Raw genomic sequence first — 16,213 nt, 5'->3', positions numbered from 1 at the left:
CCTTGCTCTTTATCCGTTCTATATATAATAATTTGCATCTGCTAATCCCAAACTCCCAATCCTCCGCCTCCCTCCACCCCCGTGGCAACAAGTCTGTTAAGTCTGTGAGTCTTAAACAGCTTTCTTATTCGGCTCCTGTTAGTCATACCCTACCCGTGAATGTTACGTTGATGAACTGTATCAATTTATCTAAATCCAGCTGCAGTCTTTCCTTGTATAGAAATGCAGCTGCCCACGGAGATATGAATCAGGCCGGAGGCTTGGCTTAGGACTTAGACTCCCATCTCCTTGTTTTCTCTTACTTTTTTCCTAGTCTTTTGTTTCAGAATTAAAAACTATCAATGACTGTAAATAGGTTAAGAGTCCACAAAAATATTTGTAGAAAGATGTTCTAAGTCTGCTACTGAGGCAGGAAAAGGATAGAAAGAGATACCAGGCAAAACTAACCAAGAGAAAGCTGGGGTCATTATTAATATGAGATAAATGAGACTTTAAGGCTCTAAGACTTTATCTTGAGGTTAAGAGCATAGACTTTGGATTTTCACAGACCTGAGTAGAAATGCTGGCTTTGTGCACCTACAGGTGGTTAAACTATAGAGAAAAGCAAGAAATTGATTAAAGTCAGGACAGCATTTTTTACCTCTGGGGAGGGAGTGAAGCAGGACAGAGCAGAGACCCAAGGCGGGGGTGGGTGGAAGAGTGGTTTCTCGAATGCTGACAACATTCTGTTTTTTGACTTGGGTGGCATTTACATAGGCTTTTGCTTATTAATGGTGGCTCAGCTGGTAAAGAATCCGCCTGCAATGCAGGAGACCTGGCTTCAGTCCCTGGGTTGGGAATATCCCCTGGAGACAGGAAAGGCTACCCGTCCAGTATTGTGGCCTGGAGAATTCCATGGACAATATAGTTGCAGAGTCAGACTTGACTGACTGATTTACACTTCACTTTGCTAAATAATTTTGCATTATGGCCTGCATTTATGTTTTATTCCATGGGGTTAGTTCACAATTTAAGAATACAACTAAAAAAAAAAATCTGATTCTGTCATTTACTCACTTAGGAAAGTTACCTTGCCTTTTCAACCTTCCCTTTTCTCACTGGTAACATGGCAGTACATGCTCAAAAAAGCACTTTGTGAGACTTCCCTGGTGGTCCAGTGGTTAAGAACACCTGCCAACGCAAGGCACACGGGTTTGATCCCTGGTTCGGGAAGATTCTACATGCCAAGGAGCAACTAAGCCTGTGAGCACAACTTTGCAGTCATGCACTGGAGCCCATGCTCTGCAATAAGAGAAGCCAGTACAATGAGAAGCCCACTGACTGCGGCCAGGGAAAGCCTGAGTGTAGCAGTGAAGATCCAGCCTAGCGAGAAATGTTTTAAAAAGCACTGTATGGATTCCTAGAGATGATCTAGCAACAGGTCATTTTTGATTACCTAATGTTCTGTTCCGGAGAAGGCAATGGCAACCCACTGCAGTACTCTTGCCTGGAAAATCCCATGGATGAAGGAGCCTGGTAGGCTGCAGTCCATGGGGTCGCTAAGAGTCGGGCACAACTGAGTGACTTCACTTTCATTTTTCACTTTCATGCATTGGAGAAGGAAATGGCAACCCACTCCAGTGTTCTTGCCTGGAGAATCCCAGGGACAGTGGAGCCTGGTGGGCTGCCGTCTATGGGGTCACACAGATTCAGACGACTGAAGCAACTTAGCAGCAGCAGCAGCAGCAGCAATGTTCTGTTCCTCTTTACCTGCAAATCGAGAATTGATTGTCACAGTAGGAGCAGTTGGCCTTCTGCCACCCCCCGGTGAGCCGCATTCCTGGATGAGGCTGCTGTGGATGGATTTGGATGCAGGCACCTCATGTGCTTTCCTAGTTATATGAGAGCTATGACTGAGCCCAAGGGAAGCTTCCTCTGAACCCAGCGTGCGTGTATGCATGCTAAGTCGCTTTAGTCATTCCAACTCTGCCACCCATGGACTGTAGCCCGCCAGGCTCCTCTGTCCTTGGGATTCTCTAGGCAAGAATACTGGAGTGGATTGCCATGCCCTCCTCCAGGGGATCTTCCCTTGAACCCAGGAACTATCAGCAAATAGCTTGAGACTAGATGTCCATCTTCTGGTTCACACCACAAGTTTATTCAGGTGAAATTCCCACATGAAGAAGTTCTGCTACTGTTTTGCTAGAGATACGGAGGCAGGGAGCACAGCGTCATCGAATTTGGCTGGAAGGAACTGAGTGGTTGCCTAGTGCAGTGGCTTCTAGACTTTTGTCTTTAGTTTAAACGAAGCTTTTCTTCATGAGCCTTACATATAGCCCAATTCAGAAATGGACGAAAGAAAGCTGTATTGGTCTGGCTGGGAAAGGAAGTGGAGGCATGGAGTTTTGAAGGCACTCAGGACGTCCCTGAGGGGTTCCTATGGAGCCATGGCACCATTTGGATACTATTAATTGAGTGTGCATGCTAAGTCGCTTCAGTCCTGTCCAACTCTTTGGGACCCTATGGACTGTAGCCTGCCAGGTTCCTCTGTCCATGGGAATTCTCCAGGCAAGAATACTTCCTCCAGGGGATCTTCCTGACTCAGGGATCAAACTTGCATCTCCTGTGGCTCTTGATTGCAGGTGAATTCTTTACCACCGAGCTTAGTTCCCTAACCAGGGATCAAACCTGTGCTTCCTGCCTTGGAAGCACAAGAGTTTTATCCACTGGACTGCTAAGGAAGTCCAATAAGAAATTTTTTGATGTGCCATTCCATTTCAAAGCATAAACAAATCCCTCCCCCAACCACTTGTGTTTTCCATCACGGGGCACTCAGTTATGGTGTCTGTGCTGGTCCTTCAAATCAAACTTATGGTTCAATCCTGAGTCTCCTGATGAGGTTCTGTGCTTACATGTGTGTGTGATACACCTCCAAAAAGTTCAGGGTAGATTCAGCTCTGGTGGGGAATAACATTTTTCCATGTTTTAAGAGCCCCTAAGTAGAGAACGATGGTATCCAATTAGTTTTCTCCCCAAATGAAAGAAGTTAAAACAGTTTATCTGGTAAGACTGAAAGCCACAAGGCAGCCTACTTGTCAGGGATCAGAGTCTGGAGCCTGAGACTTCAGCTGGAGCCAGGAGGCAGAGGAGTGGGAGAGTAGGCTGCAGGGAAGTGGCCAGAGGCAAAATTTGGGCATTGATGTTGCATCAGTAGGCTGCTGAGGGGCATGAAAGGCATTAAAACAATTTTTTTTTTTTGTCTCACTGTGTATCCTGTGGGGTCTTAGTTCCCTAACCTGGGGTTGAACCCATGTACCCTGCATGGGAAGTGCGGTGTCTTAACCACTGGATCACGAGGAAAGCCCTCAAAATGTGTTTTCTAAAAGTCTTTTTCCAACCCTGCCCCTGCCCAATTTTCCCTGCCAGGGACAACCACTAATTTCTTATCTATCAGCTGGTAGTATTTTTTTTAATAGATGGATATAAATCTTCCTTCTTTTGAAACGCACTGTACACCCCTCTGCATCTTGCTTTTCTCAACTAAATGAGTGTCATGTTAAAAAAAAAAACAACATAGTGTAAAAGTTATGCAGTACAAAATGGAATCTTTGATGAGAGTTGGGGGAATATTATTTGCTTCACAGAAGGCTCCTTACTTTTAGAAGGACTCAGGCAGGATTCCCTTGAGCAGAGACCCAGGTGGAATCATTTTGTCTTGTTTTGCTTGGCTGTGTGGCTTGTTGGAATCCTAGTTCCCTGACCAGGGATCAAACCCAGGGCCCCTGCAATGGAAGTGCAGAGTCCTAACCACTAGTCCACAGGGAATTCCCAAGTGAGTTCATTTTCTTGTGTGTGTCATCTCCCTCTATCCCTTTATATTTCTGTTTCCTCGGGGCATACTAAAAAGAGCAGTGGACTGGGGTTGCCTCTGCTTGCCACCACTCAGGTGAGTTCTGATCATGTAGACTAGACCATATCATTTACTATCCATATCGTTAAAAAACAACAGTTGGGCACTGTTTTTTTAAGGAATTTTAAAAAATTATTTATTTATTTGACTGTGCTGGGCCTTGGTTGCATCATGGGGCATCTTTAGTTTTGGCATTCGAAACCTTAGTTGCCACATGTAGGATCCAGTTCCCTGACCAGGGATTGAACCTGGGCCCCCTTCACTGGGAGCCCAGAGCCTTAGCCACTGGACCACCAGGGAAGTCCCCAAACTTGTGTATTTCTAAGAGTGAAAGGGTTGCTCTACACATCTCTCCGGAGCCACAGTCACAAAGCAGGATGTATGCCTGCGTGCTAAGTCACTAAGTTATTTGCAACCCTATGAACCGTAATCTGCCAATCTCCTCTGCTCATGGGATTCTGCAGGCATGAATACTGGAGTGGGTTGCCATTTCCTACTACAGGGGATCTTCCCAACCCAGGGATCAAACCCGTATCTCTGGCGTCTCCTGCATTGGCAGGCGGGTTCTTCACCACTAGTGCCACCTGGGAAGCCCCCCCATAAACCAGGATGGTCTCCGGGAAAACCCAGGGTGTCTGGTTTCCCTGCTGAGACTCTCTTTGACTTTCAATTTCTTGACCTGCAAGTGGGGATATAAACACTATGTCCTCAGAAAGAAAGAACTCAATTAGGAAAGTGCATCAACATTTGAGCAAATTCCATGAAAACACTAACTAGTTGTATGAAGGAAGGGAAAATAAAGCAGGAGTTTTGGAGCCAGTGATGTCATTCATGCCTGTCAGAGGGGCCCTAGTCCAACGCCCCAGGGAGAGGAACAGTTTATATTCAAGGGAAGGGATGGGTTATCTTTTGTGGGGTTCACCAGAAAATCAAGCAGAGTGAGTTTAAACATTTATTAGAGTAACATTAAAAGAGGACCAAGAGAATAATAGGTATTAATTAGCATAAAATGTGGTAGAGTTTTAGGTACCCATACATACACATAGATTGTATATTCTGGAACATTGTTAGAATCCACTTTTTTTTTTTTTCCCATCTGTACCATTTTTAAAGTCTTATTAAACTTGTTACAATATTGTTTCTGTTTAACGTTTTGGGTTTTTTGGCCATGAGGCCCGTGAAATTAGCTCCCTGATCAGGGATCGAACCCACCCTGCACCCCCTGCATTGGAAGGCGAAGTCTTAACCACTGGACCATCAGGGAAGTCCCTAGAATCCACTTTTACAGCATAGAAATAGTGAGAAGGGGCTCTGGGCTCAGAAGGTTTTATGACTCAAGTACCCATAAATTGCTGAAGACACAGATGTTGCAGCTCACACCCAGGTGAGGGTCGCCTTTGTAATTATGCATGCACGTTTAGGTGCCGGATCAGATTTTAGTATGAGAGACAAAAGACATCAGATGAAAGCCAGACACAGGGCAGGAGACAGCCTAAATGTTCTATAGCTGCACCCCACCCTTTAGTCTTGAGTGGAAACCAGAGAGTCGGCCAAGCTATGCTAGAATGCCAGGTCTTTCCCTTCATAAGAACTTAAATAAACTTCAAGGCCCTGCTGGGAAACAGGCAGCTCAACATACCCTAATGAAACACTCATGCAGAAAGCTTCTATGTCGCCCATTCCTTTCCTGAATTGGATCCAAGCTATGACTAAAGAGCCCTTGACAGAGGGCAACTAGGGTTATTTGGGAACGAGTGATAGAGACATTTTCTCCCTTTTTTTTTTTTCCAGAAAGGTCTGTACCTTCTGTGCAGACTACTGCTGGCAGAGTGCCTGGCTCTCAAGGTCAAGGAACAAGAGCGGGTCTTGGCAAACTGACCTGAGCCTGGGTCCAGGGCAGAAGAGGCACTAACTGAGAGCATTCTCTGTCTTCTGCTGAGCCCTTCCGTGAACTCCCTGCAGAAGCTACCTGCAGCCAAGACCTCCTGTAAACATCCCTGCTCATCCTCAAACACCAAGCTGAAAGCCAAGTGTTTCAGAATCAAACCTTCCCTCTGCGAAAATAAAATTCCCTCTTTCTTCCATGTCGCTTGACTTGTTTTTGTTGTTGTTGTTTGAAAGTGAAAGTTGCTCAGTCATGTCCGACTCTTTGCAACCCCATGGATTATACAGTCCATGAAATTCTCCAGGCCAAAATACTGGAGTGGGTAACAGTTCCCTTCTTCAGGGGATCTTCCCAACCCAGTAATCAAAACCGGGGTCCCCCATTGCAGGAGGATTCTTTACCAGCTGAGTCACCAGGGAAGCCCAAGTATACTGGAGTGGGTAGCCTATCCCTTCTCCAGGGAATCTTCCCAACCCAGGAATCAAACCGGGTTCTCCTGCATTGCAGGCGGATTCTTTACCAGCTGAGCTACCAGGGAAGCCCAACTCATTTTTTGTTGTTGTTGTTTAATATTTATTTATTTGGTCATGCTGGGTCCTAGTTGTGGCACTCAGGATCTTTGACCTTCATTGCAGCATCTAGGATCTTTCACTTGTGACATGAGAGCTCTTGGTTGCAGCATGCGGTCCCTGACCAAGGGTCGAACCCGAGCCCCCTGTATTGGGAGCATGGAATCCTAGCTACTAGACCCCCATGAAAGTTCCTTGTTGTTATGGTTGGTTTGGACATATAATAAACAATCCCAGAATTCATTTGTTCAGATATTCAAGAGATACTCACTGAGAGTGTAGCGAGTGCCAGACACTGCTGAGAACTGGGTCACACTAGTGGACAATACAGCTGTGATCACTGTTCTCAATGACATTTTAAAGGAGAGAAGCAAATAAATGTAAAATTATACATTCTGTTAAGACAAAGAGGAAAGGAGTAGGGTGAAGAAGAGAGAAAAATGGTGGGGAGAGAAGCAAGGAGGGTTGTAGCAGTGACAACAGAGGCTTGGGAAGACTGGAGTCTCTCCTGGGCACCAGCATCCAGGTCATTTCAACACAGCAGAGCACTTCATAGGCAAAGAAAACTAGTTTCTTTTGGTTTTTCTGGGGAGCTGTGCTGTGTGTCTTGTGGGACCTTAGTTCCCTGACCAAGGATTGAACCCAGGCCCTTGGCCGTGAAAGCACCTGAGCCCTAACCACTAGACCACCAGGGAATTTCCCAAGCTGGTTTGTTCTAAGACAACTCAGCTAGTTTCCCTTGCAACCAGATGGTCACTGCTAAGCTCCTTCTTTATATGAAATTCTGGACTTCAAACTGTCCTCAGCCCCAGAAGAAGACCGGGGTCTTAAAGAGGCTGATGGATTAATTCGTCAGAGTCACACATACTTTGGTACCTTTTATGTGGCTGTTATAAGAAGGAGGCAAAAAATAAGACATGAAGCTTGTGTTGCTCTTCATCCAAATGAGTCTCTCCCACCACTTCTAGGCCTCTTCTGGTCCCCATAGGCTCCCCTCCCTCCCCACTAACAGAAGGTAAATGCTTTGTTACACCCCAGCAAAAAGAGGGTGATAAAAACATAGTCTGAAAAAGATCTCATGAATACAAGGAAGTTACACTTGATTAAAAAAAACCCCTGCTAATTGCAATTCCAAATAGTGAAAGGCTGGGGAATTCCTGGTGGTCCAGTAACTAAGACTCTGTGCTCTCAAGGGAGTGGTCTGGGGTTCAATTCCTGGTCAGGGAACTAGATCCCATATGCTGCAACTAAAGATCCTGCCTACCTCAATGAAGATCGAAGATCCCACGCAACAAAATTAAAAAAATACATAAATATTTAAAAAATAGTGAAAGGCAGACCTCAGTGCCACCGCCTAATTTTTATTTTATTGTTGTTTAGTATTGCTTAATTACCAGTTGGTATTAAATGTATATGGTTCTGCCAGACATGGTTCTAAGCACTTTATAAATATTACTTGTTCAATTCTCAAAACAACTCCATGAGATGATCACATGGTCATCCTCTTTAGAGATGAGGATAAAAAGATTATACTTTCAGGGATCATTTCTACAGTTTGTTACTAGAGATGAGGATACAGAGGCACAGAGAGATAAGGAGCTTGCCTGAGGTCACACAGCTAGTAACTGGCATGGCACAACGTTGAACCAGCAATCTGGCTCTTGAATTCATCTACCTACCCACCATGTGGTACGGCCTCTCAGCAGCATATCTATAGATGGGGAAACAGTGGAAACAGTGTCAGACTTTATTTTTGGGGGCTCCCAAATCACTGCAGATGGTGACTGCAGCCATGAAATTAAAAGACGCTTACTCCTTGGAAGAAAAGTTATGACCAACCTAGATAGCATATTCAAAAGCAGAGACATTACTTTGCCAACTAAGGTCCATCTAGTCAAGGCTATGGTTTTTCCTGTGGTCATGTATGGATGTGAGAGTTGGACTGTGAAGAAGGCTGAGCACCGAAGAATTGATGCTTTTGAACTGTGGTGTTGGAGAAGACTCTTGAGAGTCCCTTGGACTGCAAGGAGATCCAACCCGTCCCTTCTGAAGGAGATCAACCCTGGGATTTCTTTGGAAGGAATGATGCTAAAGCTGAAACTCCAGTACTTTGGCCACCTGATGCGAAGAGTTGACTCATTGGAAAAGACTCTGATGCTGGGAGGGATTGGGGGCAGGAGGAGAAAGGGACGACCGAGGATGAGATGGCTGGATGGCATCACGGACTTGATGGACGTGAGTCTGAGTGAACTTTGGGAGATGATGATGGACAGGGCGGCCTGGCGTGCTGCGTTCATGGGGTCGCAAAGACTCGGACACGACTGAGGGACTGAACTGAACTGAATATATTAGTAAGTAGTTATATAAGTACTAGTGGTAAAGAACCCACCTGCCAATGCAGGAGATATAAGAGACTCAGGTTCAATCCCTGGGTTGGGAAGATCCCCTGGAGGAAAGATGGCAACCCACTCCAGTATTCTTTTTTTTTTTTTTTTTTTACTTTATTTTACTTTACAATACTGTTTTGGTTTTGCCATACATTGACATGAATCCACCACGGGTGTACATGCGTTCCCAAATATGAATCCCCCTCCCACCTCCCTCCCCATAACATCTCTCTGGGTCATCACCGTGCACCAGCCCCAAACATGCTGTATCCTGCGTCGGACATAGACTGGCGATTCGATTCTTACATGATAGTATACATGTCACAATGCCATTCTCCCAAATCATCCCACCCTCTCCCTCTCCCTCTGAGTCCAAAAGTCCGTTATACACATCTGTGTCTTTTTTGCTGTCTTGCATACAGGGTCATCATTGCCATCTTTCTAAATTCCATATATATGTGTTAGTATACTGTATTGGTGTTTTTCTTTCTGGCTTACTTCACTGTGTATAATCGGCTCCAGTTTCATCCATCTCATCAGAACTGATTCAAATGTATTCTTTTTAACGGCTGAGTAATACTCCATTGTGTATATGTACCACAGCTTTCTTATCTATTCATCTGCTGATGGACATCTAGGTTGCTTCCATGTCCTGGCTATTATAAACAGTGCTGCGATGAACACTGGGGTACATGTGTCTCTTTCAATTCTGGTTTCCTCGGTGTGTATGCCCAGCAGTGGGATTGCTGGGTCATAAGGTAGTTCTATTTGCAATTTTTTAAGGAATCTCCACACTGTTCTCCAAAGTGGCTGTACTAGTTTGCATTCCCACCAACAGTGTAGGAGGGTTCCCTTTTCTCCACACCCTCTCCAGCATTTATTGCTTGCAGATCTTTGGATCGCAGCCATTCTGACTGGTGTGAAGTGGTACCTCATTGTGGTTTTGATTTGCATTCCTCTAATAATGCCACTCCAGTATTCTTGCTTGAAGAAGCCTATGGACAGAGGAGCCTGTAGCTGACTAGGCTCCTCTGTCCATGGAGCCGCACAGAGTCAGACATGAATAAAGGGACTTAGCATGCATGCCTATAAGTACTAGTAATATACTTTAAAAGAGCATGCAAATTATGTATATATTTATATATATATAGGGCTTCCCAGGTGGCTCGTGGTAAAGAAACTGCCTGCCAGGAGATGTAAGAGACACAGGTTCAATCCCTGGGTTGGGAAGATCCCCTGGAGGAGGGGACAGAAACCCAGTCCAGCATTTCTTACTTGGGAAATCCCAGGGGCAGAGGAGCCTGGAGGGCTACAGTCCATAGGGTCGCAAAGAGTCTGACACAACTGAAGGGACTTAGCACGTATACATATATATCCGATATCTTTTATAAACTAGCATCTCTCTTATGGTTAAATAAGTGATTTCAGGACAGGGGCATTTAAGGATCTTAAGGCTGTCTGGTACTTTTGGCAAGGAAAAAGGATCAAATAAACAAGCTATAAATAGAAGTGAAAACCTTCCATTACAATGTTGCCACGTAGCCTTTAATTTCACCTCTGTTAGGGCAGGTACATACATTATCATGCTGAAAGCCAGGAGTTTATTCTTACAGGGTCCAAGAGAGAAGCCCCCAATTCCCTACATTTAATGCTAAGCTTGTCTGTCTCCTCCTTTCTGTTACTCTGGGTTCGATTTCTACGAAGACAACATTCTATGTGTTTTACAAATGGTGCTCGAAAAAGTGTACTTGGCCTCTTTTGGCTCCTGGTGTGGGTGAGTCCGGGATTTCCATTCAGCTTTGGAAAAGACTGAAAAGCCGTCTTGCTGGAAAAGTTCCGCTGTCCCATTTTCTTTGGCTGTGTCTTTGCTGCTTGTTACCACCAAGATTAACTCATCCTGAAGTTTTGCATGAAAACTAATTTTGAATTTCTGCTCTTGTCATTTGCTTCTTCGCCCCAGACCAGAGCCCTCTAGCAGTCTCGGTCTCAACACCAAGGCACCGTTTCTGGAATTTGACAGCAGAGGGTGCTGTGAGCCTAGGGTTGCCCAGGCCTCTGCCAGGAAAAAGATAAAAGGGGCCCGGGCTGATTCAGCCAGACTGCTCCACATTGTGGTCCCTTGCGGCTTCTGAAGATCTTGTGTGTGGGACATGGAGCAGTCAGTTCTCAAGAAGCCAACAGGGAATCAAGAGACAAGTGCAGGCTTCTGGAAAGGATTTGTCATTTGTGTTTTGGGGAGTTTTAACCCTTCTCTGGGCTTCCCTGGTGGCTCAGATGGGAAAGAATCTGCTTGCAATGCGAGAGAACTGGGTTCGATCCCTGGGTTGGGAAGATCCCTTGGAGGAGGGCATGAAAACCCACTCCAGTATTCTTGCCTGGAGAACCCCCATAGACAGAGGAGCCTGGTGGGCTGCAGTCCATGGGGTTGCAAAAAGTCAGACACGACTGAATGACTAAGCACAGCACTGCCCTGGTCAAGTTGATGCTTGATATTTTATGCCCTTGATTCCACCAAGACTAGAGATTCTGAATAGTGCTGAATCCTAACTTAATCCAGAAAATGGCATCCAGCTCTCTGGGCTCAGGCTTAGTTGGCAATGATGAGGCTAAACACCCTAAGAAGTTCAGAGTCATCGGTAAATATGGGACTTGTTTTGATGCCTCCCTGGGAAGAATGGTGAAGAAAATCACCATCAGCCAGCACACCAAGCACACTTGCTCCTTCTGGAGAGGAAACTGAAATGAAGAGCTGAGTTGTGGCGATGTGGCACTGTGGTTCCTGTATGAAAATGGTAGCTGTTGGTGCCTCTAAGCCCACATCTGCAGTCACAGTCACGTCTGCCACGAGACGACGGGAGGCATATACCAAGGCGAGTAGAAGTTTCACCATCTGAAACATGGCTAGCCAATAATAAATGACTTAATTTATGTAACAAACACACACAAAAAAGAAAATAGCATTTGTTATTCCCATTTCCCAGGTTCCCCTCGCCACACCTCTGAATTCCTCTATATTGATGTTATCAAGGGCTACTGCAAGACAACAAGGGATATTTTTTCTTTTTTTCATCTTTTTAAAAGCTGAGGCTTGAATGTTACCTCCAGGTCATCTCTCAAATTTTCTCAGTCTTCCTGAAATTCTGCATCTTTAACTCATTTTTTTTTTCAGCTTCTTGACTCCCTACAGCCCTTTTCATGTCTTTTTTTTTTTTTAATTATTTGTATTTATTTAGTTGCACTGGGTCTTAGTTGTGGCATGTGGGATCTAGTCCCCCAACCAGGGATCAGACAAGGGTCCAACCCGGGCCCCCTGCATTGGGAGTGCAGAGTCTTAGCCACTGGACTACCAAGGAAGTCCCCTTCACATCTTGATTATTGACAAAAAACAACAGCAACATTTTGTATTTCTGGCTATTTTAGTTACCTTTGCTCTAAGCTAATTTGCTTTGTAAGACCAATTTTTATAAAATCCTTTACAGCAGGCTTTTATGGGAAGATAGGCTAATGAACTCATAACGTAATGGACACACATTCAACTTGCTCACTACTTCTGACAAGGATAGAATATATCCATCTTGGAGAGCTGGCTTCAACAGTTTCGATGTGATTTCACAGCCACTGTGAGAAAGGAGTCTCCGAGAATACAGAGGGAGCTTGGGTAACGTGTGCAGAAAGTTGTGGCTGCAGACTGGCCTCTGATGGCGTCAGTAATCACCTGGAATATAAACTTGTCAAAATTCTAGACCTGAACAAAACGGGGATACTGTTCGACAGACAAGAACTCAGCAAGGTTACCGCTTGTGTTCCCTTTCTGGAACAAACAAACAATTTGCTTTGGTGTGTTGGATCAACTCCAGCCAAACAAGAGAAGAATTCAAGAAAGAGAAAAAAATAGGATGTAAGAAATTGAAACTGAGAACTGCAAGGAAAGAAAAGCTGCTTTACGTGACAACGAACTATGAAATCTTCCAAGAGCTGATTCGAAACATCTAAAATAAAAAATGTCACAGAGACACACTGTTCAAGAAAGTCATGGACTGAAAATAAAGCAGGATATAGTTTATAAATGATTCTGAGAACTGAAGTAGCAGAAAGAGCAGTATTTTCTATACCACGAAGGCCATGCCTCCTTCAGCCAGGTAATTTGGGGTGGGAGTGGGGATAGGGGGACTGATGGATGCTCTAATTTTGTGAAGCGTCATTTTGGCTTTATAATAGTTGCTAACCACAAGTGTTTCCCCTGATGCACTTTGTTATTTCTTTTTCCTTTGACTGCTTTTTATAGGCTAGTTTCACAGGATCTTTTTATGTGATATATTCAAATTATTTACCAATTGCTATGGCGTGAGCTCTAAGCATTTTCAACAAGTATTTATTGAGTGCCTTTGTGTGCCAGGCATTATTTTAGGTGCTTGGGATACACCAGTGAACAAAACAGTTCCTGCCCTAGTAGAGATTATCTTTTAGTAATGCGGACACATCAGAAACAATGAATCTAATCAGTAAGAGAAAATGAAAGAAAGGGAGCAGGAAAGAAGAGGATTAGGAATGCAGAGGGTGAGAACGGGGAGAGAAAAATATGGAATGGAAATTTTAAATCGGATGTCCATGGAAGGCTTTGTTGAGAAGATGAGATTCAAGCAAAGATTCGACAGAGATGAGAGCATCAGGTGGGTGGGTATCTGAGGGTAGGGCATGGGGGCAGGGGAGGAGCTGTTGCCAAGCCCTCAGGCTGAAGTGCGCCTGATCTGCTCCAGGGACCTCAAGGAGCCACGGTGGCAGGAGTGGGGGCTGTAGGGGAAGCAGAGGAACAAGATGAGGTCCTTTGTCCCTCCCCCCACCCCCCCACTCCCCCCCTTCGACTGCCACCAAACCAGGAGGAGTGCAGTTCTTACTCTGAATGACATCCCACCCACTGAAGCATCTTAAGCACAAAGGCCCAGAGTCTGGCTTTCAATTTAAAATAATCACTATCGGGACTTCCCTGGTGGTCCAGTGGTTAAGAATCCACCTTCCAATGCAGGGGACTCGGGTTCCATCCCTGGTCAGGGAACTGTTAGTAAGATCCTACATGCTCCAGGGCAACTAAGCCTGTGCACCTCAACTAGACAAGAAGTCAGAGCACCGAAACTACAGAGAAGCCCCTGGAGGCCACAGTGAAGACCCCGTGCATCTCCCGCTCCCCCCAAAATCGCTATGGCTGTTCTGATGGAAAAACACTGCAGGAGGAATGGCAAGAAGCAAGGGGGTCTGTCAGGGGGCTGATGCTATCTTCTCTGACCTGGACGACAACATCAGCTCCCTGACAGACCCCCTTGCTTCTTCCCGTTCCTCCTGCAGATGGGAAAAGGTGGGTTTTGGATACACTTCTAAAGTTAGAGAGCCCTTGGGATTTCCTGACTCACTGGATGTGGGAGTGAGGGAGAGAGAGGGATAAAGGGCCACTCCTGGCCTTGAAGGATGGTGTCGATCCAAGAGGGGCAGGAGCAGAATCCTGGGGGGCCTTGCTGTGCTCTTCAGTGCTGTGGCTGAGTTAAGGGGGGTCCCCAAGGAGGTGTCAGGACAGCAGGGGTACTTGGGGAGCTCTGGCGCTAGTGTAAAGAACCCACCTGCTATTTAGAGCCTACCGTTGCAGGAAACCTAAGAAACACAGGTTCGATCCCTGGGTCGGGGAGATCCCCTGGAGGAGGGCATGGCAACCCACTCCACTGCTCTTGCTTAGAGAATCCCACGGACAGAGAAAACTGGTGGGCGTCCATAGGGTCACAAAGAGTCGGACAGGACTGAAGTGACATAGCGCACACGGATGCAAGCACAGTGTGTCTGTTCCCACGCTTCCCTGCTGACAGCAGTCCTGGATATCATGCCTAGAGTTCAGCTTTCCCCATTCTTTTCTCTTGGAAAATGAACCTAAGTAAGCTTAGATCTTAAAGTTTTATTCATGTATTTGTTTGGCCGCACCTCAAGGCATGTGGACTCTAGTTTCCCTGACCAGGGGTTGAACCTGTGTCCCCTGCAGTGAAAGCTCACAATCTTAATCATTGGAATGTCAGCGAAGTCCCTTAAACTTTTAATTTTTTTAATTAAAAAGTAGGTTTGTAATTATCCAGCTAGACATCAGAGAGGTCTTCTGATTTTTATGGGACAGTTGACTAAGTTTAACTACCTGAAAACAAAGTATATTAAACAAAAAAGAAAAAAATTAGGGAAATTCTGAGACCTTTGGACCCCACAGTTTTTGTTCTGCTGTTTTTATTGGAAGGGCATTTTAACTCAGGAGATGTTTTCTCATGAAAGGACAAACTTTTTCAATTTTGCATTTTCCTTTAAGGTCTATTAATCCATTTCGTTGTTGCTTAGTTGCTAAGTCGTGACCCAACTCTTTTGTGATCCTATGGACTGTAGCCCACCAGGCTCCTCTGTCCGTGGGATTTCCTAGGCAAGAATACTGGAGTACAAACTTTTAAATCAGAATGATGACTTTTCATTACAACTCTGTAAGTTGAAGATAATAATAACAGAAAAAGCATAACAACCCAACCTGCTCTTAATATTTCTCATATTAAAAAAAGTTTTAGAGAAATCTCTAATGAATCTGATGAACTGTTTGTCCAAAGTTCAGCAGCTCTTTCAGTTTCATTCCATACTTCTTATTTCAAAATGTTAGCAGGAGTTGCTTCTGGGTAATGAGGTTGGAGGACTCTTATTGTCGTCTTTATAATTTCCATAGTTGCCAACACTTCTTACGGAAACAGTCTTCTTTGTAATTCCTATGTGTGATACTTTTATAATCAGGAAGAGCCGAAACTATGATCTTTTAAGGTTGAGTTAAAATACCCTTTGAGAACAAATGGCAGCTTCTCAAATGTCAACTCAGTGAAAAAGAATATTAACTAAACATTCTCTGAAACTCTCTTATGATTTTACTCCAGAAGGAGTCATTGTCTTAAATGGATTGCTGGCTTCAGGAGGCTGCTTCCAAGAAGAATGCTGCCCTGGCCAGTGAGTCTGGGTACATGTGTGTGGGTGTGTATTTCCTGCTGTTCGTGGTAAAAGGACAGGTTGGTCAACAAGAACAAAGAGACCAAGCCAATGGACATGACTGTCAACAAAGAGATGGCATGATTGGTAGTTGCCAAGGAATATGAGAAACAAAAAAGAGAAGGAAGTACGATTATGTTGTGGGTGAAGGAATCAAACTTTAAGCAGAAATGCTGTAGGTAAAATAAAAAATTTTGCATTAGAAAAAAATGTAATTTTAATTGGAAAAATCATTGTGAAGTCATGACCTTTAACAGAAATATGTTTTTCTGACTGCATTCCATTAAGAGGTGCACTTCTGCCAACCCCTGACTCTCACTGAAATGACCTGAGACTTCTTGAAGGATGACTCTGCATCCTGGAGTAAGGAAAACTTAGGATAGGGCTAGAAAACAAAGGTTTCAGACAGGTAATGGTAGAAGGATAAGGAAGCCATTGACTA

The sequence above is a fragment of the Capricornis sumatraensis genome, chromosome 8 (genome assembly GCF_032405125.1).
Source record: "Capricornis sumatraensis isolate serow.1 chromosome 8, serow.2, whole genome shotgun sequence".
Lineage (NCBI taxonomy): Eukaryota > Metazoa > Chordata > Mammalia > Artiodactyla > Bovidae > Capricornis > Capricornis sumatraensis.
Note: the sequence above shows the minus strand (reverse complement) of the source record.